At 40.7% G+C, this 24,863-nt stretch overlaps 1 protein-coding gene across 2 annotated transcripts in view; it reads right to left on the reverse strand.

Annotated features, from left to right (window-relative positions):
* Cdk17 (cyclin dependent kinase 17) overlaps window positions 1–24,863 on the reverse strand; it is a 91,499-nt gene that overhangs the window by 61,294 nt on the left and 5,342 nt on the right. Inside the window, exon 1 of one of the 2 annotated variants that reach the window (XM_052165295.1) lies at window positions 13,916–14,000. The exons of the other annotated variant lie outside the window; for it this stretch is intronic. The gene's annotated coding sequence lies outside the window, so the exon portion shown is untranslated. Of the gene's footprint in view, window positions 1–13,915; window positions 14,001–24,863 lie in introns of those variants that run through there. 2 annotated transcript variants of the gene reach the window in all.

Raw genomic sequence — 24,863 nt, forward strand, 5'->3', positions numbered from 1 at the left:
CCTTGTGTAGAACGTTCCTCAATTGGAATCTGACTCATGTTTTCTTACAATTAAACTAGGGTTATAATTTGCAGGATAGAAAAAAAATCACAAAAACGAAGTACATTCTCACCACAAAATATTATCAACACATTTATAATTGTTGAAGCTAAGTGTTTCTCAGGTTTTGTCCTATGCAAGCTATTCTTCCCCCAAATTCTTATAACACAATCTTTAGAAAGAAATTGCTGTATATAGTTTACACTTAAGTAAGGAATCAGGTGGGATGTGGTGGCCCACACCTTTGGTCCCAGCCCTTGGGAGACAGAGGCAGGTAGACCTCCGAGTTAGAGGCCAGCCTGATCTACAGAGTGAGTTCTAGGACACCCAGGGCTACACTGAGAAACCCTCTCTCGAAAAACAAAACAAACAAACAAACAAACAAAACCAGAAGTAAAAAACAGTTACATATGCATAGCTTCATTTATGAGTTGGAATTATGCACAAGAGATTTATATCAGTATAAACTCACGATATTACTTTATATTCTGGTTAACTGCATACTAATTTATTTTGGTTCTCCATTATTCTGGTACTGGCCACTGTGCACTCTTTCAGCAGGAAGCTGACAAATAACTCAGGGTGTTTAAATATATCTTACACGCTGGCACTATAAGATGCCATGGGGTCACCTAAAATTTTCACTTCTTCCCCCGTCCAAGGATTCAGCCATTTCTTCAAGAAGGCCTGGTTCCTTACTAGACAGGTATTAACAACTGAGAGCTACGGGAGCTGAGCATGCTCATTCCTACAGAGGCTGACACCATTGCTTCTTCTTACACCATTCAACCGACAAGGCAAGAGACACAGGAGGTTTTTTTCTCAGACACATGCACTGATATGTCTGTTTGTGTGTGTGAGAGAGGGACAGACAGACAGACAGACAGAAAGAGTTAAAAACAGTATTTTCTATATGGAATACAACACTCTGAAGCTACATTTGAACATCAACACATACACAGTTGCTTATCTTCGGGAACAGCTATGAATCATGAAGTACAAAGGATGAAATCACTGCGCAGGTACAGAATGGCTTACTACCAGACTATTAATTAAAGAAATTACCGAAATATGCAAAGATCTCCAGCATAAATTATTCATCTGTGTATATCGGGTGCCAAAAACATTCCTCATAAACTTGAATGTAGCAGAGGTATTTCAAGTCAGACTCAGGTTGAATTTAAAATACTGGCATGCACACAGATGGTATAGTAGCTTATTCCCGTATACAATTCAACTGAGTCACTATTAAATGGCCAGTATTGCTCGGGCATCTGCATTAGCGGGGAGGTAATCGTGCACAGAGCCGCAGTATTTGTATTCTTTCTCATCAAGTAGGTCATTTATAGTTTAATAAAAGAACCCACCAGGTCTATATTTTTGCAAATCTATTATTTATATCTTATCCCTCCACCCCACTCTTAAAAAATGGTAAGAGCAATTTCTAACAGGGAAACATGATTTTAATGGAAGATAAGAAGTGGCAGTGTTTGCACATTAGATACTTTTTCCCAAGTGTTCCTGAGACAGTAAAATAATCTTCATGTCTGTGTCTCTGAAGTAAACTAGAGTAAACACAGCATTCTCAATGTGAGCTGCAAATGCCGAGGCTACTTCTGAATAGCAGCATGTCACAATACTGTATCTATTCTGTCGGCAACTGTTCATAAAACTTTCCCAAGAAGTTTACTGTCCTGGTTGGGAGGTGGTACACCCCTCTAATCCCAGCATTTGGGAAGCAGAGGCAGGAGGATCTCTATGAGTTCAAGACCAACCTCTCCTCTACAGAGCTAGTTCCAGGACAAGTCAGGGCTACACAAAGAAACCCTGGGCCAAACAAAAACAAAAGAAAGCACAACAAAACGAAAGGTTTAATACGTAGTTTACTTCAGTAATTGAATAAAATCTATGCTCCTTACTGGATGTGGTGGTTTAAACTGGAACTGTCTCCCACAGGCTCAGGTATTTGAACACTTGGTCTAGTGCTGGTGGCTCTGCTCAGGGGGGTCTTAGAGCCTTTACAAGCCCATCTCTGGTGTTATACCTTGCTAAAGTAGGTACAGCACTGGAGAAAGTGAGTGAAAGGAAGTAAACTCCAATCCTGAAGCAACCCTGACTGATAGGAGACACACTGAGAGTACAAATTTTATAATAAAAAGACAGTTTTGAAAATAAAAGTGCAGATCAACATCCTAGAGAGCTCAAGAGAAAACTGCAGTCTTCCTTCCATAAACCTTCACATCGCCCTTCAGTCTACGGGGTTTTTTGTTTGTTTGTTTGTTTGCCATTTATAAATGGACCAAAAAAAAAAAAAACTATATAAGAACATCAAAAGATTGTGTGGAATGAGTGTCTTAACATACCAGACTAGAAGATAGAAGGTGCTGCCAATAATTTTAAAAGGTAAAATAAGCCAGGCAGTGATGGTGCACACCTTTAATCCCAGCTCTTGGGAGGTAGAAGCAGGTAGATTTCTGAGTTTGAGGCCAGCCTGGTCTACAGAGTGAGTTCCAGGACAGCCAGGGTTATACAGAGAAACCCTGTCTTGTAAAAACAAAAACCAAAAACCAAAAAACAAAATCAAAAACAAAAAAAAAAGAAAAAAAGGAAAAAAAGGTGAAATAAATAAGAAGGGGATGGATTACAAAAAATAATTGTCTCCAGCTTAAAAAAATATATATATCATATATATGTTATATATATATATGTATGTATGTCACACTTTGAAACAAAATAAAAGTAGTTTTTTACAAAAGAATCCCTGGATTGAAGAAGAGAAAAAAGTCAATATCCCTGTACCAAATACAGAGGATACCTTACTGTAAGCCAAGTTATGAAACGCAAATGTGTGTGATGTGTTGCTATGGGGTTCCTGGATACGTGGTGTGCTGCCATGGTACATGTGTGGAAGTGAGAGCACCTCAGGAGTCGCCTTTTACCTGTGTGACACAGGGAAGAAGCAGACATGAGTAGCTGCTCTGCAAGCCTCCTGGGCCTCCTGTTTACAGCTCCTATGTCACCACAGCAATCATGAGATCCTAGAACAAGCTACAGTGCCAGGCTCCACATGGAGGCTGAGGTGCATATTCAGGTCTCCACCCTTACCTGGAATGTGCTGTACTTAATAAGCCAAAAGAAAAGTCACTTTATATATTAATAGGTCAGATTTTTGCATCACTGTGAGAAAACCCTTGACATAGACAACTTAGGAGGGTAAAGAGTTAAATTCGTGGTTTCAGAAGTTTATTTAGATCACAACAGGAAGGGTGTGATGGAGCAGCTCACACCAAGGCAGACCAGAAGCTGATTCCTCGGAACAGGAAGTGGTCACAGCAAATCATAGAGCCCAAAATTATGCCCCCAGTGGCCTACTTCTTCCACTTAGGCACCGCTTACCATAGTTTCACTACAGCCCAATAGCCTAAATCTATAAATGGATTAAGTCCATTCATTAGGTCAAAGCCTTCATTATCTAACCATCTCTGGAAATACTCAAGACAGACACATCCCTGGGTGTGTCTTTACTAATGTTCTAGCGTTTCTCAATCTAATCAAGATAGATTATAACAATCAGTGTCACTAATACAGCTTATCAGTGATGATACTAGTACAGTAGATAATGCCAGAAAAGGACTAATTAATATGCTTTCATTTGAGAACGCCACTTCTGGATGTCTGGACGCCCTAAGAAATGGGGGCATGGGGGAGAACAAATAAAATATGAAATGTAAGTATTTGTCAAACACTATGAAATGGTTAAATCTCTTTTGATAAGTCAGTGTATAAACTAAAAATATCACAGCCTTACGAGTTCTCTGCTACCTTAAAAAATGTTTCGTTACAAAAAAAATTATCTTAAAAATACAAAACTCATTGTGAAAAGAAGACACCTGGGAAGATCTAAAGTTGATGAGCATGGGGGACTATCCAGTTTCTAGACTACTGTACATTTTAAAATTAAGTTTCAGACGCATACTAATTAAGGCCATACAGACAGCCACAGAAAGACCTTTTTTTTTGTTGTTTGTTTTTTCATTTTGTTTTTTTAAGTTTGTAAGAAACAAACTTAAAAGAGCAGGAGTGTCCACTATGTCAAGTCAAAAGAAGATAAACAGAAGAAACAGCGTCATACACAAACAGGGGCCCTTTTTCTCCCAAAACGGGCAAAACGGGAAGGTTCTGAGTAAATAAAAGACTGAAAGATGTAGTTGAAGTCATTTTGTCTCTATTCTAAATTTAATATGTATATTAGTAGTAGCTCTTTCCCTTAGCATGATGCTAAAATTCAAGACTCATCAAGAATTACACAGAACACTAGAAATCCAAGACAGGTATTTTGATTCAGTTGTTCTGGAAGAGAGCTGGAGACAGCCCTCAAGATATAGTCAAGCAGGCAGGCAGGCAGGCAGGCAGACAGGTAGACAGACAGACAAGACAGACAGACAGACAGACACATACACACACACACACACACACACACACACATACCCTGGACTTTCTGTTTCTACTCAACAAGATTATTTTTGAGGTTCAAGTCAAATCCACTGGCCCAGAACAAATGATAATTAATAGGAATACAATAACAGCATGCACCCAAGAAGATTTCCTGACAAAGAATAAAAGGAAAGGTCAATTTGTCTTTAAATTAAGTTTCATGAGTAATCATTCTATTTTGCTTTTTAAAAGCCTTGAGAGTAGCATACAAGGATCGTTAACAAGAAGAAATGTTGTTCAGTGTCTCAAATGTTTAGATGCCAAACAAGGGGAAACTCGCAAGGCTAAGGAAGGGGAATCGATTGCAAGGAAATTTGCCTGGCCCTCAAGAAACACTCATTCCAAAATGTGCTTGCACAAGGTTAATGCCCTCTTTATTCCTAGACTGCTGAATATGAAGCAGCAATGGGCCTGGTGGGGTGGTGCATGGCCTTACCTTAATCCCAGCACTCGGGAGGCAGAGGCAGGCGGATCAACAGAGGCCAGCGGATCTCTGTGAATTTGAGGATAGCCTGGTCTGCAGAGTTCTAGGAGAGCCAGGGCTACACAGGAAAACCTTGTCAGGGAAGGAAGGAAGGAAGGAAGGAAGGAAGGAAGGAAGGAAGGAAGGAAGGAAGGAAGGAAGGAAGGAAGGAAGGAAGGACATACACAGAGGGAGGGAGGGGGAGGGAGGGAGGGAGGGAGACAGAGGGAAGGAGGGAAGGAAGGCGGAAGAGGAGAAGGGAGGAAGGAAGAGAAACAACAATGACTATTCTAGATGAGTTAGTCCTACATTCCTCATACACACACACACACACACACACACACACACACACACACACACACACACGAGTGATTTTCACACTGGGCAAGAGTAGTAAGGCAATTTAGAAAAGCCCAAGAGGTATGAACAGTTTAAAACTCCCATACTATTTTGATTCTTTTGTCCTTATAAGTCACTGATTAACCTGAACAGATCCGATCTCTATTGTGTTACCAAATACAGTGCTCATCCCATTATTTCTGAAGTAATTCATGTAATAATTTTGACTTAAAACAAAAAAGACAGAAAAAGTAATGAATCAAGGCTATATAATAAGTTCAGATATTTGGAAAGCTCTAAATCTCATAAACTGTGAAAGTTCACTTTTAAATGTTACATTTTTAACAAGATGTTACCAGACCATACCACTGGTTTATAAAACAGATGTATTAGTTATAACAGACCTACAACAACACAGGTATAATTTAAGATTTGGCTTTAATAGTCCTTAGTTTTAGAAGTGGAACGGTTTTTAATTTAATTATACTGAAAAACAAATATATTTGTTGCAGGAACAATATTAAAGCTCTGTTCAATCCTGCAATACAACTCTGTACGTCATAAGTGCATTTAAGTCCAGCATTGTAGACACAACTAAAGAACTAGATCTCATCAGAAATCAAGTTTTTCAGTTAAACAAAATTACTAGTGCTGACCAGTTTTTAGACCTTTAGAAATAAATATTTTATGTAGAAATATGCTAGTTGTTATTTTTAGTTTGTCTAAAAGACAACCATTTTTGAGGGCCACAAGCCTTTTCTCTTCATCTTCTCTAACAAGTCAGTACAGCTCACATGTAATTAAAAGTCTCAAAATGCCAAATTACTACCCCTCTAAGTTGGCCTGTAACCGGTTTCTAGATTACTCTCACACAAACACTGCCAACATGGTATTCTCCAATATTCAAAACCTGAGATTACTCTTTATTGCTTTTAGGCCAAGCACTCTGATGGTACTTTACTACCTCAGGGTGGTGTTCCCTAGTCTGCCCCAGTCCACTGAACTAAACAATGTATGGGGGTGGTGTTCCCTACGCCCCCTCCCCAGGCTATGGAACTAAGCAATGTATCAGTATGGTGATCCCTAGTAACCCCCCTTCCCCCCCCCCACACACACACACACTGAACTGAACAATGTATCAGCATAGTGTTCCCTAGTCCCCCAGTAACAATGTATCAGTGTGGTGTTTCCCTAGTCCCCCAGTAACAATGTATCAGGGTGGTATTCCCCAGTACCTACAGTCCACTGAATTGAACAATGTATCAGTGTGGTGTTCCCCAGTCCCCCAGTAACAATGTATCAGTGTGGTGTTCCCCAGTCCCCTCAATCAACCGAACTAAACAATGTATCTGTGTGGTGTTCCCTAGTTCCCCAGTCCAATGAACTGAACAATGTATAAAAGGTGTGTGCAGATGAGATCACAGAAAAGGAAAACAGAGCAGGAAGTCAAAAGGAGAGAGACTTAAGCATTCCCCACAGCAGAATGAAGTCAGCACTACAGTAGACATAAATGTTCCAAATAATGTAATCGCCACAACCCTGTCAGAGAATAAGGAAGATGTCAGAGGAAATGGCATTTTGGCCTCAAAACCGAGAAGTTCTCTCCAAGTCTCCCAGCATTATAATATCAACACCCATGTTTCCTCATAGTTGAATGCCAGCTAGCTCGGAATGTACACTGCTGTTTTCCTGATCTTTTTAAAAAAGTACCCATGAAAAACCCCACATTATTAAAAAAGAATTGTCTCAGTTTCGTTTGTTAGTTGGAAATTTCTCACCAATATACACCTCTTATCAACCTTTACTTTTATTAGTGAACATTAATGTATGCTAAAAACAACTATCAGACATCAATGAAAAATACTGCAGCATTATATATATGCTTTGAGAAAAACAAAATGACCAGATAATCTAGGATACAGTGGAAAGATATCTTTGGATATTTTCTTAATTATTTACATACATATAAAAGTGAAAATTCTTGAACATATAATAACAATTACATAAAATGAAAAGAAAAAAAATGCTATGAAAACACAGAGGGCTGGAGAGAAAGATCTGTCACAAAAGGCCTCCCTAAGCACGTGGCACTAAGTTCAGATTTCTAGGACCTGTGTGAAGAGCTGAGCATGGGGCCTTGTCTACAGGCCAGTGCTGGACAGGAAGAGACAGGGCACGGTGCGCAGTTTACAGCCTGGCCAGTCTAGATGAAAAAATCAGCTCGGGTTCAATGAGAGAATCTCTGAAACAGACAAAGGGAAAAAAAAGTGGGGGGAGGAAATGAAGGTAGAGAACAACAGCTCACCCCATATGGACCTCTGACCTCTGTTCATGCATGTGTGTGTGCTCATACACACACACACACACCAAAACACAAAGCCTTGTCTTTTTTGTTTAAATTTTTGAGACAGAATCTCACAGTATAGCTCAGAATGGCTTTAAAGTTACTTGCAATCCTCCTGCCTCGTCCTCCTCAGCACTGGGATTGCATGTACGTACCAATATGATCAGCTGAATGATTCTTATTATCATTAGCCTTTAGAGAGGGGAAAATTCCTTTCACATTAATGGAACGCCTTTCAGGAAATAGTATTTGCTGTTCTTTAAATGGAATCAGAAATGTATGTTGACAATACTAATTTATAGTTTGTCTATGCTAAAGATCAATTTTCAACATGAAAAATATTATCATTCTATTCTCAGTGGATAGCTGATTAAAATATGCAAAATTTCTACCTTGCTTGCAGTAAGCCATTTCAAGATCTAAAAAAAAAAAAAAAAAAAAAAAAAAAACCAAAAAAAACAAAACCCAATTTAAAAAAAAAAAAAAAAAACCAAACAAAAGGTGGTGCATGTGTTTGAAGTCTTTACTTTGATGGTATCAAGGATTGGCTCTCAAATATTCCCAGGAGCTCAAGGGTTAGCAGCAGTTCTTAATGCAACAGTGTTCAGACAGTGGACCGACCGTCTGGAAGATGACTGGATCATGAAGGCACTGATCTCACAGATAGATTCAGGTATTTATAAATTAATGACCTGGAGAGAGGTTGGGAGGTAGTGGAAACTTCAGGAGAAAGGTCTATAAGGAAGCAGGCTCTGGAAGGCAGAAGCATGAAGGGAATAATCTATGCCAGGGTCCTCCTCCTGTCTCCCTTCGAGCCTCTGACAACAGGAGATTATCTACTGCAAGCATGTTCCTCACCATGAAGTTCTGCCTGACCACAGGCCCAGAAAACATGGAGTCACAAACTGAAACCTCTGAAACAAGTAGCCAAATAACTGTCGCCCCCTGAAGGGTGACTTTCTTCCTCAGGTATTCTGTCACAGGAGGATAAAGCTGGCCAACACAGGCGGCATATGCTCAAATAATGAAAGCATTATAATTTAAATGATAAAAAGTCAGTAATTCTAACACATGGAAAATCAACGTAAATGAACATTTTGAAAAGAAAGCAAATATACTTAAAACATCCATAAAAGAAACCAGGGTGAGAAGGACTGCGGAACAATCTGCACATGCGTGTGTGTGTGTGTGTGTGTGTGTGTGTGTGTGTGTGTGTGTGTGTGTGCTTTCCTCTGACTTACCACTGCTTCTATGTTAGCTAGCGAGCTGTTCAGCATTCCATCCCGGTAAAGACACTATGAGCACAGCATTTTAGAATGCTAACTGGATCTTGGGTCACTATAGTGTGGGACCCTGGGGAAAATTACTTAACCTAAGGCCTTTGCTTCCTTATTAGGAAAAAAAAAAAAAAAAAAGGTTTACCCAATATAATAGGTTTCCTGTGAGGATTTAACAAAACAATGGTGTCTAGCATAGCACCAGGCACAACTGAGGATCTCTTTCTCACAGTTTATGTTATATACTGAACAACTGAGTGGCTTCAGATTTGTGCGTTGAGACTCTCACCTACCAGTACAATGGTTTTTGGAGGTGATCAGGGGGGTCTGATTAGATGTAAGCAAGGCGCAGAGGGCAGGCCTGTAAAATAGTAGTTACATACTTATAAGAAGAGAAACCTCTCTGTCATGTTCTCTTCCTCTATCCCCCTCCCACCCTCTCTTTTTTCTCCATCCTTCCTCTCCACCTGCAGGCACCAAACAAAAGGCCAGAAAACCACAGTTAAGACAGGCATCTACAAAGAAGACAGCCCTCACCAAAATTCAACCAAGTTGGCACTATGACCTCAGACTTCAGGAATCCAAAACAGTGAGGAAAGAACTGTTTCAAAAACCATCCAATGCGTGATGTTTTGTTATGGACAATGAAGTGGACTAAGATAAGTTTTATCAAAAAATGCTTTTGAAGATTCTTTAGGAAAAAAGATCATTTTTACCAAATCTAAATTAGCACCAAAGCCTAGCTCCAAACCATTTAACCAGTAGGTTATGGGTCTCAGCACATGAATTTGGGGGCCGTGCAATCATTCAGTTATACAATATGAACTACGAGAAAAAAAAGTAATTAAATATTAGTGGTGCCCTCTGCTAGGCAAGCTATCCTGACACACTGTGGATCTGCCCTGTAAATTGACCTTCTAAAAACAAGTGTTTAGGATGGCACATTACTGTAGACTATAAAACATTAGATTTACTGGTAGAAGTTTATTGATTTTCCACGTTGGCAAGCAGAGAGAGCAAAACATGGCAGAAGGAGAAAGTTATGCCTGGTTTTTTTTCCCAGGCTCTTCACAATTCCTTTTCCCAAGTCAATATTTTGCAGACATCAAAAGTAAACACACACACACACACACACACACACACACACACGAAACTAAATACCAAGTGATTATACCGTGAGCAAAGGGGCAAAAAATCCACTAAAGACAAGAAGAATCCTCAAAAGCTAGTCAAATAAATCAGTCCTCTCTCCAAATGGTTCAAACTGGCAACATTACAGGTTGAATTCGATAGTGAGCTATAGAATGAGTCTTCTAGCATTTACAAGTGCTATGGAAATCACATTCTAAATACCATTACATCAGCACCAAAAATTTAAAATGTCATGAGCATTTTATAAAAATATTTCAAATACATTATTAAAAAGCTTGAGCAAAAAATACTCTTTAAATTCAAAATAATCCAAAATTACTCTTCTTTTGCATGCACAAAAGGAGAGATTGTCTCTAAAATAACCTAGAGACTATTTCTATAAGTAGAGTTTAACATATAATGGTCTTTTCCCACCAACAGAGGGAAATGTAAATAATTACATTTATTCAGTAATTATCCACTCGAAGTAGAAAACCCGTGTAGAAGAATGTCAGAACATGAAGTTATAATTATACAAAGAGTAAAGAACAACAATAAAGATTCCGAGTGTAGCATCTTGTAAATATCCAAGACTATGAGACAATAACAAAGGAAACAGGCAAAGAAATGCTGTGTTCAGACAGTTTTTTAGTATCAGAAGGCATCACGGCCTTCCCCTTTTGAATAGCATCCTCGGTTGCCACAATCTTTTTCTGTGCTGCTCACAATAAGGTACCCCACTGCTTTTCCGTTTCTAGCTCCATTTCATCAAGGAAGGAAAGGGAAACAAACAGTTTTGCTGGAAGTTGTGGGCTGAAAATAAGCTTTGCCAGAGCCAAGCAAATGATCTTATACCCCACTCCTTCCCACCACAATTGCAAGACTACATAGTATTGACTAAATGTATCAAAACATACCTTAAAATCCCTGCAGTCAACAAAGCTTATAGTCAACACAGCTATAAACTACAGAACAGGACAACAAGATTTTCTGTCTTCTAGTTTTTGTAAACCAATGACATATAAACCACTAGCATCATTAAAGCCAACACACTCTGAAGGCCTCCAATTTCATCTTTCCTTACTGTGTATATATCTCTTTTGTTCTTTTGATATCCAGCTTGTATAGGACAAGTTACACTATGTCATACAGTTAATGCCAAAAATTACTTTCTTAGGCCTGAATCCAAAGATGGGAATAAACTACATATTTGACAAAACCCTATTTTAGGAAAACAAAAACTACGAATTTCAACAAGACTTTAATTCTATATTTTTCCTGGCTGTAAAAGTAATGTGAAAAATTTAGAAAAAGAGGTTAAAAAAAAAAAAAACAACTTCTCAGAATCAATCAGAAACAATCAATCAATCAATCAATCAATCATAAAAACAATCCAGAAACACTTATTGGGCATACATTTTCTTGAAATGACACAAATTTCTTATTATCTAAGTAGGTACTAGTAAGAGTGGAGGAAAACATACACAGTTTTTGATAAGTATATTAAGAATCAATTAATAATGTGACTGGTTAATTTCACAAAGGTCTCTAAAACATTGACATGGCAAGAGGAAGTTGAAAAATGCAGACTAATCCCTAGCTGAAATATCTAAAATGTTAGTGTCAGTACTTTAAAGACAGCATGCTGCAAGATATGAATGTCCTTACAGTGGCACTAACATTACTGTACCTACAATAAACAGATTTTACTTTAACTTTCTTCTCACACAAAAATTTAATTGACATTCTTATTTCCATTGTAAAAATAGTTGAAACTCCTATGTTTGTATTAAGAATTTTAAAATATGCCAGGCAGTGGTGGTGCACACCTTTAGTTCTAGTACTTGGGAGGCAGAGGCAGGTGAATTTCTGAGTTCAAGGCCAGCCTGGTCTACAGAGTGAGTTCCAGGACAGCCAAGGCTACACAGAGAAACCCTGTCTCCAAAAACAAAACAACAACAACAAAAAAAATTAAAATTTAAAATATGTATTATTGTTATTATTTATTAATCAACTGTTATGTGATGATGATTCCATGATTTGTGTGGTGTATGCATGTGGAAATCAGTGGACGACTTTGTGGGGGTCTCGCCTTCCATCTTTGCCTGTGTTCCCAGGATTGAACTCAGGCCCTGAGATGGGCACCCTTACCAACTGAGCCATCTTGCTAGCACTTGCATTGGAATTTTAAAACAGCTTCAATTCAAAGGCTCAGCAACAGTTCTTTGAAGTGCAGCATTCAAACAGTTAATGCTTCTGGCCTATGAGATGGCTTGCCAGATAAAAGGACTGCACTCTTCACATTCCTGTATCCACTCTCATAACATTAAAAATAAAAATTAAAATGAAAGACGTCCGTAGTCATATTGTTTTCTTTTGTTTGAACCCACTGTTTATGGAATTATGCAGATGTTAGAACAACAGAAAACTGAAATGACTTCATTAACCAGGTGACACTGCGTTTAACACATAAGCCAACTCCTTGCGTTCACAAAAGAACAAAATAAGACCAATTACATTACCATTAGCCATTTTCTTCATCATATAATTTAGTTTACACATATTTCTTGATTCAAAGGTTTAGGCCAATTCAACTGATCAGAGGTCTTCTTCTGTTCTGCGGTTAACAATGTCAATCTCAAACATTTCACTTAAATCTATTACTTTGATATTCTTGCACAATTGCCGTTAAAAAGAAATCCAACAAAAGATTAGGGAAAAAGAAACAGTAAAGTTTGGGAGGCCAGAGCTGGCTTCCTTTAAGTCAAACATTTCCTGTGAAGTGACAGAAGGTCTGCTACCAGAAATACACTTTGCTGGCTAAAGGAACGGCCAAGACTCAAAACCAAATTTGCGACTAGTGTCTTGAGAATCAATTTGGCTTAGGAGGCGATAAAGCAGGGCCACTGACAGTCTTCCATGGTCACATTAAGGGAAAGGCGCCACGGATTTCAGCTAAATGCTTTTGCCATTTTTGAAGAAGAAAAGCTAATTGTTAATGGCCATGTGACACAGAAGATCCCAGAAAGGAAAGGGTGGGAGGAAAAAAAAGAGAAGAGTTCAAGGCAGTTCAGGGTCAGAACAAGTCAGGCATCCTGTCATTAGCAAACGTTCCCCTCGCTGAAGGCAAAATACCGCTTACCCCAGAAGGAGTGGGTGAAAAGTAGAGGAGAAAATGAGTGGGGAACCACAGGGGAAGGCCATGTGGCAGTGTGGGGGTGATGTGGGGATGAAAACTGGGGCCACCCAGCTTGGGGAGCAGAAGCCCCGGACATAAACACCGAGAAAAGCAACTGCGGCTGAGACAACGGTGGAACCCCCCCAACCCCCCTCTTCCCGGGTTCTCTGGATTTCCCACAGTCCCTTCGCCTCCGGTTGGAGCAACACTCAGGGGTGTGACCCGCCAGCAAGAGGGCTGCCCGGAGCTTTGTGTCGACCCGCTCCCCCACGCGAGGGCTCCTCCCCCGCGGAGCTGCCCACCCACCCGCGCTCAGCCTCCCGCGTCTCCAAGGAGCCCGCAGCGCGGCGTCCTCGCCTACTCCCGCCGCCCGCGCCTCCACCCCGGCCTAGGGGGACCTTTGTGTCTGGGGGGGACTTTCCGCCTCTTCCCCTCCCGCCGCCCCGCGGGGCCAGAAGCTTCCCAGGAAGCCCCCGATCGGCGGCGAACTCTGGCCGCGGCGACGGGAGCCCCTCCCCCCAGCCCCCCCCCCAATCAGCTCGGCACTCCCGCAGCCCACGCCGCGCGTGGACATGCGACCGACACGATCCCCACCCGAGCCTCCTGCTGACAGGCGTCACGATCCCTGCCCGACCCCGCCGCCAACTCACCAGCAAGTGCGGGGACCGCGGGCTCCGGGCCGGCGCGCAGAGCGAGCGGATGCAGGTCCGGTGGCGGCGGACGCGCCGAGGCGCCTCAGGCTCAGGCCTCCCCCCGCCCCCTCGCGCCTTCCGCTCCGCGAGGGCCGCCGGCCGCCTCACGAGTGGCCGAGCCCCCCGCTCAACATGGCTCCCGGGCCGCGGAGCCTCCCGGACGGCCCAGTACTCCCGGCCGCGGAGCCGGGGCGGAGCGAGGCGGCGGGGCGCGGGCTGCTGGACCGCGGGGCGCTGGGGAGACCGCAGCCGCCGCTCACGATCGTCTAAGTGCGCGTTGCTTTCTCTCGCTCAGAGGCTGCGGCTTGACGCCTCCGCCTGTTCCCCGGAGCGAGCGAGAGAGGGGGTTAAAAAGAAAAAAAAGAAAGAAAGAAAAGAAAAAAAAAAGACTTTTATTGAAACGATCCAACCAGCAGCGGCGGAGAAAAGCGACCGGCTGCGGGAGCTTCCCCACCCCCGCCAGTACGGCTTGCCTGGGGCAGCGCGACCCCTGCCGGCGGTGGTGGCAGGGCGGGGCGGAGCCTAGGGGTGGGACTTATGGCCGGGGCGTGGTCTGGGCGGGGCGGGGGTATTCCCAGGAAACGCCCCAAGCCTCGCTTCAAATGCGGCGGGAGGGCAGGAGACCCTGTCCGTAGAAAGAAGGCTGCACTGTCCGTCCTTCACTGTCTCCTCGCAACAATAAAACTCTGCTTGACGAGTATTCCAGGCGCTATTGTACACAGGATGCCTGCCACGGTACACAGTGCTTTCGAGAGTTGATGTCAACTGACCCACAAAGAAATATCTCGGTCGGTTGTTGCAATTCTCTTCTGTTCTGTGACTGGATATGCGTTGCTAGTGCAGTAATCACCCACTCACGAAGCTTTGATTTCAACCACAGTGTTTTTAAATGTTATTACACTGTTGGCTCTAGGGTGGGTGGTCAAAAAAGAAAAAAAAAGAAAGAAAAGGAAAGAAAAAAACCTAAAATGGTTACAATAAAACTGTTGGGTTTAAAGGGTCAACACTGAAATAGGAGCAAGTAAAAGACACTGTTGCAGTGAGTTAGATTGTGTTGCTTGAAGGAGGCGGGCCAAAGAGGTTGGCTCAGTTTCTGTAAATCGTTTTACTTTCTTCTTTTCCAGTTAGGAACAACTGAATGTGTAGACAAACTAAAGTGATAGTGGCCCATTTCTTTCCACAAGTAGGGACAGAAGCATTAAGTAAAAGCAGACTTAAGTCCCAGAGGGAGATACTGAGAGAACTGAAAGAAGACAACAGCGCCCGGATGTGGACACCCTAACCAAGAAAAAGTTAACCATATAAAAGGCTCATAGGGTGAAGGTTGGGTTTTGGTCTTTGGGGGAGGGGGGTGTTATGTTTTGGTTTTCCCTTCTCAACACCAGGAAATGCCCAACACATTTTAAGTCCAATTTCAAATCTCATTATTTCCTAAGGACTTCTGAATAGTATCTTTTTAGATTGATGTACTTTTTCCTTGAAGATACTTCCTACTACCTTCTTTCTATTACTTTGTGGGACTAAAGCTGGATTATTTTCTACAAATCGGACGTTTCATACATGCCAACCAGATTTCTCCTGGGTCTCCAAACTTATCAGAACTATAAGTTAACAATAATTATTTCCTACAAATGCTTTAATACTTGTTTACTATGTAAGAATGCCTATATTTAAGATGTATTTCTTTAAAAATGAGTATGCACTTTTCAACAGCAGTTAATGATATTTTACATATGTCTAATTTAAGCAATTTTATAATATGTTAAGAACTACCATCATTTCAGAGCTCTTTGTAAGTTAAAGAAAAAATATTTTTATACATGACCTACTTTTATACCAAACATTTTCATATGCAATCGTGTGCCTTTTTTGTTGTTGTTGTTCACTTAGTAAATATTCAAAACAGTAAAAAGGGGATCTACATAATTGCAGCCTGGGTTTCAGCATCTGAAGTTCTTCTTTCACATCACTGGACTGGAATTAGCCCATTAGAAACCAAAGATAATTCTACCTCAGCCAAAATTCCCAAGAAATATCTTCTCCACCATAACACCATAGTAGTGATTTGATCCTTAGAATCTAGATGATTACTTGGTTGCTCTATTTGTCCTTTCATTTAAAAACAAAAATCGCTAACTACATCGTTTGGACCAGGTCCCACGCTAGACCTTAAAGACTCAGAGGTGAAGATAATTTTGCCCTTGAACTCTGTCAGTGGAAATGAGCAACATACAAACAGATCACTTAAGGAACCAATCGGTTAATACAGAAACAGGAGAGACAGAAAATTAAACAGCAATGGTAATGGGATTGAGGAAAGAGGTGGCAGGATGCTTCAGGTGTCTCAGATGAGGGAAACATAGGAAGGTGAGCAGAGGCTAGGAATTGCTGATTGGCATTTTTACTTATGTATGAAATGTAGGGATTATTTATATTTTGGGGTTTTTTAGTTGGTTGTTTTTGTTTTGTTTTCTTTCTTCTTTATTTATTCATTTATTTTATTTATTTGAGATCTCTCTATTCTGTAGCTCTGGCTGTCCTAGAACTCACTATGTAGATCAGGCTGACTTCAAACTCACAGAGAGCCATCTGCCTCTGCCTCTGCCTCTGCCTCTGCCTCTGCCTCTGCCTCTGCCTCTGCCTCTGCCTCTGCCTCTGCCTCTGCCTCCCAAGTGCTGGGATTAAGGGCCTGTGCCACTATACCCAGCTTTGTAAAATAATTTTAAACTTAGAATATTTTTTCAGCTCTGAATGTTTTCCAAACTGCAGTTAAATATGTTATGTGGTTAAAAAAAAAAAAAAAAAAAAAAAAAAAAAAACAAAAAAAACCTCTCCCTGCTACTTTGTGAAGGAGAGAGAGATATGGGAAGAATTCCAAGTTTAGATCCACTTGGAAAATGCCACATTTGCCTCTTCTGGAACGCCACAGTACACATTTATATACCGAAAGCAGGGAGGGGTTCTGAGATTAAAAATAATTTTCTTTCCAGTAAGGCTAATGTATGCCAAGCTGCTTTGACCACAGAAAAGGAGTATCCGTGGGGCATACATGAAAATACTGGGGAGAGAGTCAAAAGTCATTGAACATGGGATAAAATGAGGCAGAAATGAAATGGTCCTTTAGTTACCCTCAAGATACTTTCGAGATGTTTGGCTCCTGGCTTTTAGGAGGGCTCCCTGCAGGGCTGTCCTGAGACTCAGGATGGAAGAGCTTGTCCTCCCTATATCCTCTTCTCCCCTTGCCTAGACTGATACTCAATTTAGGAAAAATCAGAAGTGGGCTCTAAATGAAATAAAGTAGATTTAAAGTTTAGGGCATGGTGGAACACGCCAGGAAAGTGGAGGGAGAAAAAAAGAAAAGAACACAAACGGAAATTCAAGCTCATTCTCAAATTTGAGTTTCATGTCAGTGCGAGCTACAGGAGATTCCCACTTCAAGTAAACAGTACAATCAGAAGAGCTTATCTAAGAGTCCGCTAAGAGTGATGCCGGTTTTAACAAACTCTTTCCTTTTTATTTTATTGGGTGGTTATACTTTTTGTATATGAGGGTGCTTGCCGCATTGGAGGAGGCCAGACTAAAACAAGGTTCTTCCACTATCATTCCTCCCTCCCCTCCCCTCCCCCGCCCCACCTCACCCCAAGCAGGGTTTCTCTGTGTTGCTATCCTTGCACTGGCTTTGAAACCAGAGATCTGTCTGCCTCTGCCTCTCATGGTTAAAGGCTTACACCACTACAGGCCAGTTCATCAATGTTAGTTTTTTTGAGACCTAAGCTCGGTGATTGGATAGACTGACTGACCAGCAAGCCTCTAAGATCCTCAGGTCTCAAACCCGGAAGTGCTGGAATTAAAGGCCCCTGCCTCAGGATCTGAGGATCTGAACTAAGGTCCTTAAGCTTTCTGGTCCAAGCTCTTTGCCCAGTGAGCCATCTACCTCTCCATGCCTAAATTCTCTCTTTAACTAAATATGGTTGAGAAGTATGAGCGGGAGAAACACTGGTCTGCCCTGTTCGGTACATGAAGGATGATGTGGAGATTGGCAATCTTCCCAGGAGAAAATAATCAATGAACGTTAATATTTTTTTTCTTTCTTTCTTTCTTTCTTTCTTTCTTTCTTTCTTTCTTTCTTTCTTTCTTTCTTTCTTTCTTTTCTTTTCTTTTTTTAAAGAACGAGACAGAGCACGGAGCGGTAGTGACATGTGGTCTGTCATCTTGAAATTTGTCTCAGTGTGTTCTCATGACAGTCGATTAGACTCATTTGAAATCTTCTAATCTTTGACCATTCATCGAAAAGTCATGTTTTCATGACTTCCATGCCCGAGCTAACAATGATCCGGGACCATTTAAAATCGATGAGAACTGTGAAGGGGAGGCTAGAGAAAATATTTGGTATTTAGAGAGATCACAGGAAAAGAGATTTAAGGAGTAGGTGAAAGAGAAAAAAAGAATTAAACCTTACAAATAGACTTTTTCAGCAATAAAGCTACAAACATCAAGAGCGTTAAATTTCTTGTAAAAGAAAAGACTGGAGAACATGAAGCCCAGCAGGTCAGAGGTCTAGCCTGAAGCACTATTGTAGCAATTATGCTTTGCCGCTGATTGCAGCAGATCTGACTCCTTCCAACCTTGCCAGTAGGACAAGTCCGTCCGTAGATTACTTAAGAGCTTTCCCACGTGTAAACTTGGTCTAATAATGTCCCTGCCAGGTTAAAAGGACTAAATAAGACAATGGCATAACACCATATGAACTGTTCTGTCGCATGCCACAAGGACACTGTTTCAAGAAGGAGATTTGGGTCAAGTGCAGTCTGAGCTTCAGAGACAGCTTCACCAAAAATGCCCTTGACTCATTCCCCCACTAGGTCAGCCACCCGATGGCTGCGGCATGTGTGACTCTTTACCTCTGGTTCACACCTCAGAGAAAAGAAACACCAGTATCCAGGAGGAGGAACAAATTAGCCGGCTTCAGTCAATTAGCTGTCATTGCAACCCCTAAAAATGAAGACGAGCATGTAGATAACAGGAAGAGAGTCCCTCCCTGAGAAAGAAAAGATGGGCCTTTTTGGTAAGCAGGCAAGGGCATGTGGCGCTCTCACCCAGTTAAAGTCCCAGCAGCCAGGGATGAGCCTTTTGTCAGCCAGTTCCAGGAAGTCAGCCTTGGAACACATTTGCTCTGCTTCTCGTGCGCCTCTCCTTCTGTTGTTGATTTACTTATTCTCTAGCACTAGGACCTAAATAAACATCAGGCATCGCATCTACCAGGCAGGTCCTTTACCTCTGAACTCTATTTCCAGCCTCACTTCCCAACTTATTTTGAGACAGGGTCTTCCCTAAGTTTCCCAGGCTGTCTTCGAACTTGCTATCCTTCTACATCAGCCTCCGAAGCAGTTGAGACCACGGGCCTGGGCCATCGAAGGAACCCCTTCTTTACAACTTCACAGGCACTCTGGAGTCACGAGCTCACAGTTTCTGCAGTGGTCTGAGGAAGTGTCCAAAAATGCTCACAGATCCAAGGTCTGGTTGTCAGTCCTTTGTACTTTAACATGGGGGAAGCCTTCAGAGGCGGGACCTTCTGGAAGGAAGGGATACAGAGACCTCAGGCTTTTCTCTTCCTCTGTCCTTCCTAACAACCATGATGTGTACAGGCCTCCTTTGCTTTGTGTTCCCTCCACCACATACTATACTGCCCATGGCCCAGTGCAAAAGAACAGAATGCCCATAAGGCAATAAATAAAAGAATAAAAGAATAAATAAATAAATAAATAAATAAATAAATGAAATTTTCAAAAAATCCTTTTTAAGCTCATAACCTTGTTTTATCACAAGAATATAAAAGTGAATAATGCAATTTCCAACCTCAAGGGAGGAAGTGCCATTCAGAAAATTCTAAGAGTGGTTCTGATACCCAGCTTGAATCTTGTGCCCATCATTTAATTAGAAGAGTCCCATAAAGCTAGGTGTCATGTAGAAGGTGCTAATGGATAGGAAAAAACAAACAAACAAAGAAGAAAAAAAGTGCAGGGTAGTCAGAGTCCCCAAGCCTCTACCATCCCTGAGTTTATGCCACAAGTACTATCAGATTACTGGAGAAAACTGGAGAAAGTAATTTTGATAAAGAAAGCAGAACGAGCTGCAAACATAGAGAAAAGAAAGATACATGAAAGCAACAAGAAGAATTGACTTATCAGTAAGTGATGCAACGTAGATGGATTACAAATCCGTTATGCTGGGGGAAAAGGGCAAAGTACAAGGTAGATGATAGATAGATAGATAGATAGATAGATAGATAGATAGATAGATATGATAGATAGATAGATGATAGATAAATAGATGATAATAGATGGATAGATAGATAATAGTGAATTGATAGATGATAGATTGATAGATGATAGATGGATAGGTAGATGATTGATAGATAAGATAAATGATAGATAGATGATAAATAGCTGTTAAATGATAGCTAGATGATAAATATGATAGATAGATAGATAGAGATGATATATAGATAAATGATAAATAGATGATAGATGATAGTCAATAGATAGGTAGATAATAAAGGATAAATACATGATAGAAAGATAGATGATAAATAGCTGATAGCTGATAAATAGCTGATAGATGATCAATAGCTAAATAGATGATCAATAGAGAAAAGACCATTGCATGATTACATATTGTCTGTGTATGTATGGTCATGTGTGTGGAGGTACATGGGCTGCATGTGCACACGTGGAAGCCAAAACACACACAACCTTGGGTGTCATTTCTTAGGCTCTGTCTACCTGGGCTTTTTTGGGTTGTTTTTTGTTTGTTTGTTTGTTTGTTTGGCTTGGTTTTGGTTTTGGTTTGTTCTTCTCCCTCAGAAGTCACTAAGGTGGCTAGGCTAGCTGGTCAGCAGGCTCCATAGACCCACCACTGTCTCTGCGTCCTCCGTGCTGGGATCAGAGCTGGTCACCAGTACACTCAGCTCCTTGCTTGCTGGATTGCTTGTGTGTATTCCGGGGTCTGGACTCAGGTCTGTGTGCTTTTAAGTCAAGCACTTTGCTGACTGTGATATCTTTCGCGCTCGCGTATGATTATGATTTTTTTATACAAGTATAGGAGACACAAATTAGTCAGTAGTTCCTTGGGTCTAGAGGAAGGAAAGATTATGAAAGGGCATGAAGACATCCACAGTCATTATAAAAATGTGTTGTTCTTTATCCTTTGCAAAAAAGGACCCTGCTGATACTCTCAGGAGAGTGCACCTAATGTGAAAATTTATCAAATACGATGCTTGAAATGTGTGCAGTTTATGGTATATGATCATGTCCGAACAGAGCTGTTGAAAACGGGAAAATGATTTTTAAAAACACTATTGTCTGACCTGTCTGTGCAAGCCTGAGTGTTCTGGTGGTGCCTAAAAAGGGAAGCTTTAATACGTAAGTAGATAGTTTCTAAGCTTAGGGTCAAAGAAGAGGTTAATAAAAGCTGCACACCGGATTACATTTTTCTGACAGATTCCTCCCCACAGTGCAAAGAACATAGCAATGATCTGCCATGAGTTTGGCACATCTGAAAACTACTTAACCTGATATAAAATACTGACCTGAGATGTCCAGCAGGTTAGTTACAGCAGATTAGTGTTAGTAAGTGTTAGCTTCTTCTCCCAAAACTTCCTCAGTGTGGCAATCACCCAAAGTTTAAAATAACATTTACTCCACGTACTTATGCAATATAAATAGTTCCACTGCTTATAGTTCTGAACTGAAGTGTATATGATCAGTGCAATTCATGGGGTATCCCCTGGGATCTAAGAGGGAATTGTTATGGAGTAGGATACCCTGTGCTAGTACACCCTGATACCCAAGACTATTAGGTCAATGACAATTAGAATTATTTTCTAGAGCTCATAAAATTACCTATCTCCCAATTCTGGTTTGCTTGGAAGGCATCAGATATGCTGAATAGCTCACTATTATTACTCAAACACCTAGACTTGTGAAAACAATTTATAAAGTCTCTTTTTTGTTGTTGTTGTTATGTGAAAAATAATGACTTTATGGCGATTAAAAAGTAAAATAATTTAGTCTCTCAAAAACTATTTTGTCCGTGTTTGAATAATTCACATTGTTGTAAGTAGAGCTATTGTTATGTTGTTTCGGTCCTTGGGTGTCTCTTTGTGCTTCCTGCTTTGTTTCTTCTTAAAGTCCTATTTACTTCCAGGCAGGATGTAGAAAATACTCCAAATACTCCAGGGCCCTTTTATTTTTTTTCCCATTTGCACAAGTGTTTGAAAAGGTTTTAGTGCCAGGCAGTGGTGGCACACACCTTTAATCCCAGCACTCTGGGAGGCAGAGGCAGGTGGATTTCTGAGTTCGAGGCCAACCTGGTCTACAGAGTGAGTTCCAGGACAGCCAGGGCTACACAGAGAAACCCTGTCTCCAAAAACCAAAATAATAATAATAATAATAATAAATAAATAAAATAAAAGGAAAGGAAAGAAAGAAAGAAAGGACAAAAGAAAAGGTTTTAGTATGATGCAATAGAAATTCTACAGAATTTGAAACGTGCCTTGGTGTTAGATCTGGGCCCCACTATCTGTTATGAGACACAGAAGAAGGTAGCTGTCTTCAGCTTCAGCCTTTTACTACACAGCACAGGCATGTGTTCTATAAGGCTTCTCGACGAGATGCTAAATATAAAAGCGCCTAACACAGTCTTTGGCACTTAGCAAGCAATGAATAAATGTTAGTGTTCTTCCTTCCAGCCCAGCACATCATGACTATAAAAGTCGTGGAAAAATACTTTGAGGAAAATGCATTGAGGAAGGCAGAGATCTAAGTTTACAATACTCCAGAGAAATAATCTGTCTTCTGTGGAGAAGTACTATAATATTTAGCAGGAAAGAAAGAGGAAAATAAACATTTTCTTGGATGATTAGCAGTTCCATTCAGACAAAATATACAGATGTTTATATTTCCATTATAATGTTAGCATTATAATGCTAGCATTAAATTTCAGAATGTGAAGGATCTGCAGTAGCTAGTATGACTAAAGGAAAAAACATATAATTTGTATAGATTTTGTTGTCAGAGAATATATCACATTAGCATCTCTTACCTGCTTTCTATATACATTACATTTTCAAGAAAAACAACCTACCTTTATTCTTACCAGAATACTCATGCAATTTTTGGTTTGGGAACTTTTTAATTCCCCAATGTTTATATTTAGTTCCCAGCTGCCTTTTTTAAATTTAATTTAATTTAATTTAATTTATTTATTTATTTTTGGTTTTTCTAGACAGAGTTTCTCTGTGTAGCCCTGACTGTCCTGGAACTCACTCTGTAGACCAGGCTGGCCTCGAACTCAGAAATCCGCCTGCCTCAGCCTCCCAAGTGCTGGGATTAAAGGTGTGCACCACCACTGCTCCACAGCCAAGATCTTAAGGTGAAAGTTTGACTGAGCCATTGGAGCCAGGGAGGGCAACTTTAAGCTGGAGGAAGGAGAAAGACCAAAGCCAACTACGTTGACAAGCCACTTGGTGACTCTAAGAATGTAGCATAGCGTGATGGAGAATACAGAAGTAAGTTGACACCTCTGGCTTTACAGCGTGCACTATGTGAACTCTGAGCAAATATCCTAACACCAAACAGAACTTGCGAGGCAGGAAGCCTGTTTGTATTCTTTCTATCTCTCGTGATGCATTTGTTTCAGATGCCAATTTTCTTTAATAGTAGCTCAGTTATTGAATATAATTAAAATAACAACAACAAAAAAAAACACCCAGCAAATGAATCACATGTGAAGTGAAAGGTAGCCCCCTCTCTTTATACAAGAGAGTTTTGTTAAACAGAAAATGAAAAGGGAGGTGAGGTAGACCAGGTCCTTTCCTCAGCACCTCTAAATCCTTTGCCAAATCATGCGCGGGGTGTGCCGTTCTTTATGAGTCTTGGCTACTTAGCAGCATTTTGAAAACTAGAAATTTAAAAGAGCTATCTGGTTTATTGCCTACACCCTTTTGTAAATAAGCACAGTAATGACTACAGAGTCATATAGAATTTGGGTCAAGTGTTCTATATTTAATAAGATTAAGTTGGGTATTAAATTTTTTATTATTAAGGCTAAGCATTTTGTTTCGCAATAGCCAAATCTCCATAAATCCTTAACAACTTACCTTAAAGTCATCTTCAGGAATAAATAAACTCATGTTTTGTTTATAAGTCTGTTAAGGTGAAATAAAATACTCTATTCCGACTTCCACCGAAGTTCCCAGCATTCATCCTGAACAACCTCGCTCTCGTGACTTGACATCCAGGTGTTTTCTGAACTGTTAACCCCAGGTAACACTAGCTTTCCATGTTCACCCGGGTAATTCTAGCTCTCCAGGTGCATCTGACTCATGACTTCTGCTCTTTTAAAACCAGGCATCCCTTTCTGCACGTCAGATACTTCTAACTCCTTTAGTGGAAGAAAGTCTGAGGGGCTCATGCAAGAGACACAGAGCCAGCAAAATACAAAAGTCTCAAACTGTACCATCACTTAGCCTGAAGGGGAGCGGTCTGCCTGCTCAAAAAATGGCAAGGAATCAGAGCAATTAGAAGAAGGCTGAGCGTCAACTTTGGGAGAATAGTAAAGGAGGAACAACAGACCAAAGAGGGGGGGGGTTCTAATGAACATACTTACTTTTCTTATAGGCTATGATGTATTATTGATTAAATTTTTTCTTTTCCCTTTGCCTCCTTTCTGATAGGGGCTTTTAAAAATTATGCAATGATAACAAAAATTCCTGAAAAGAGACTAAGTAAAATCACCCATAACTCTTCAACTCCAAGTCCACTTTTTGATTACTTCTTTTTAGCTATTGTACTGTATTTACTTATTTTATTTTGTTTTATTTTATTTTATATTTTATTTTATGGAT

This window comes from Apodemus sylvaticus, chromosome 20 (assembly GCF_947179515.1).
Source record: "Apodemus sylvaticus chromosome 20, mApoSyl1.1, whole genome shotgun sequence".
Taxonomy (NCBI): domain Eukaryota; kingdom Metazoa; phylum Chordata; class Mammalia; order Rodentia; family Muridae; genus Apodemus; species Apodemus sylvaticus.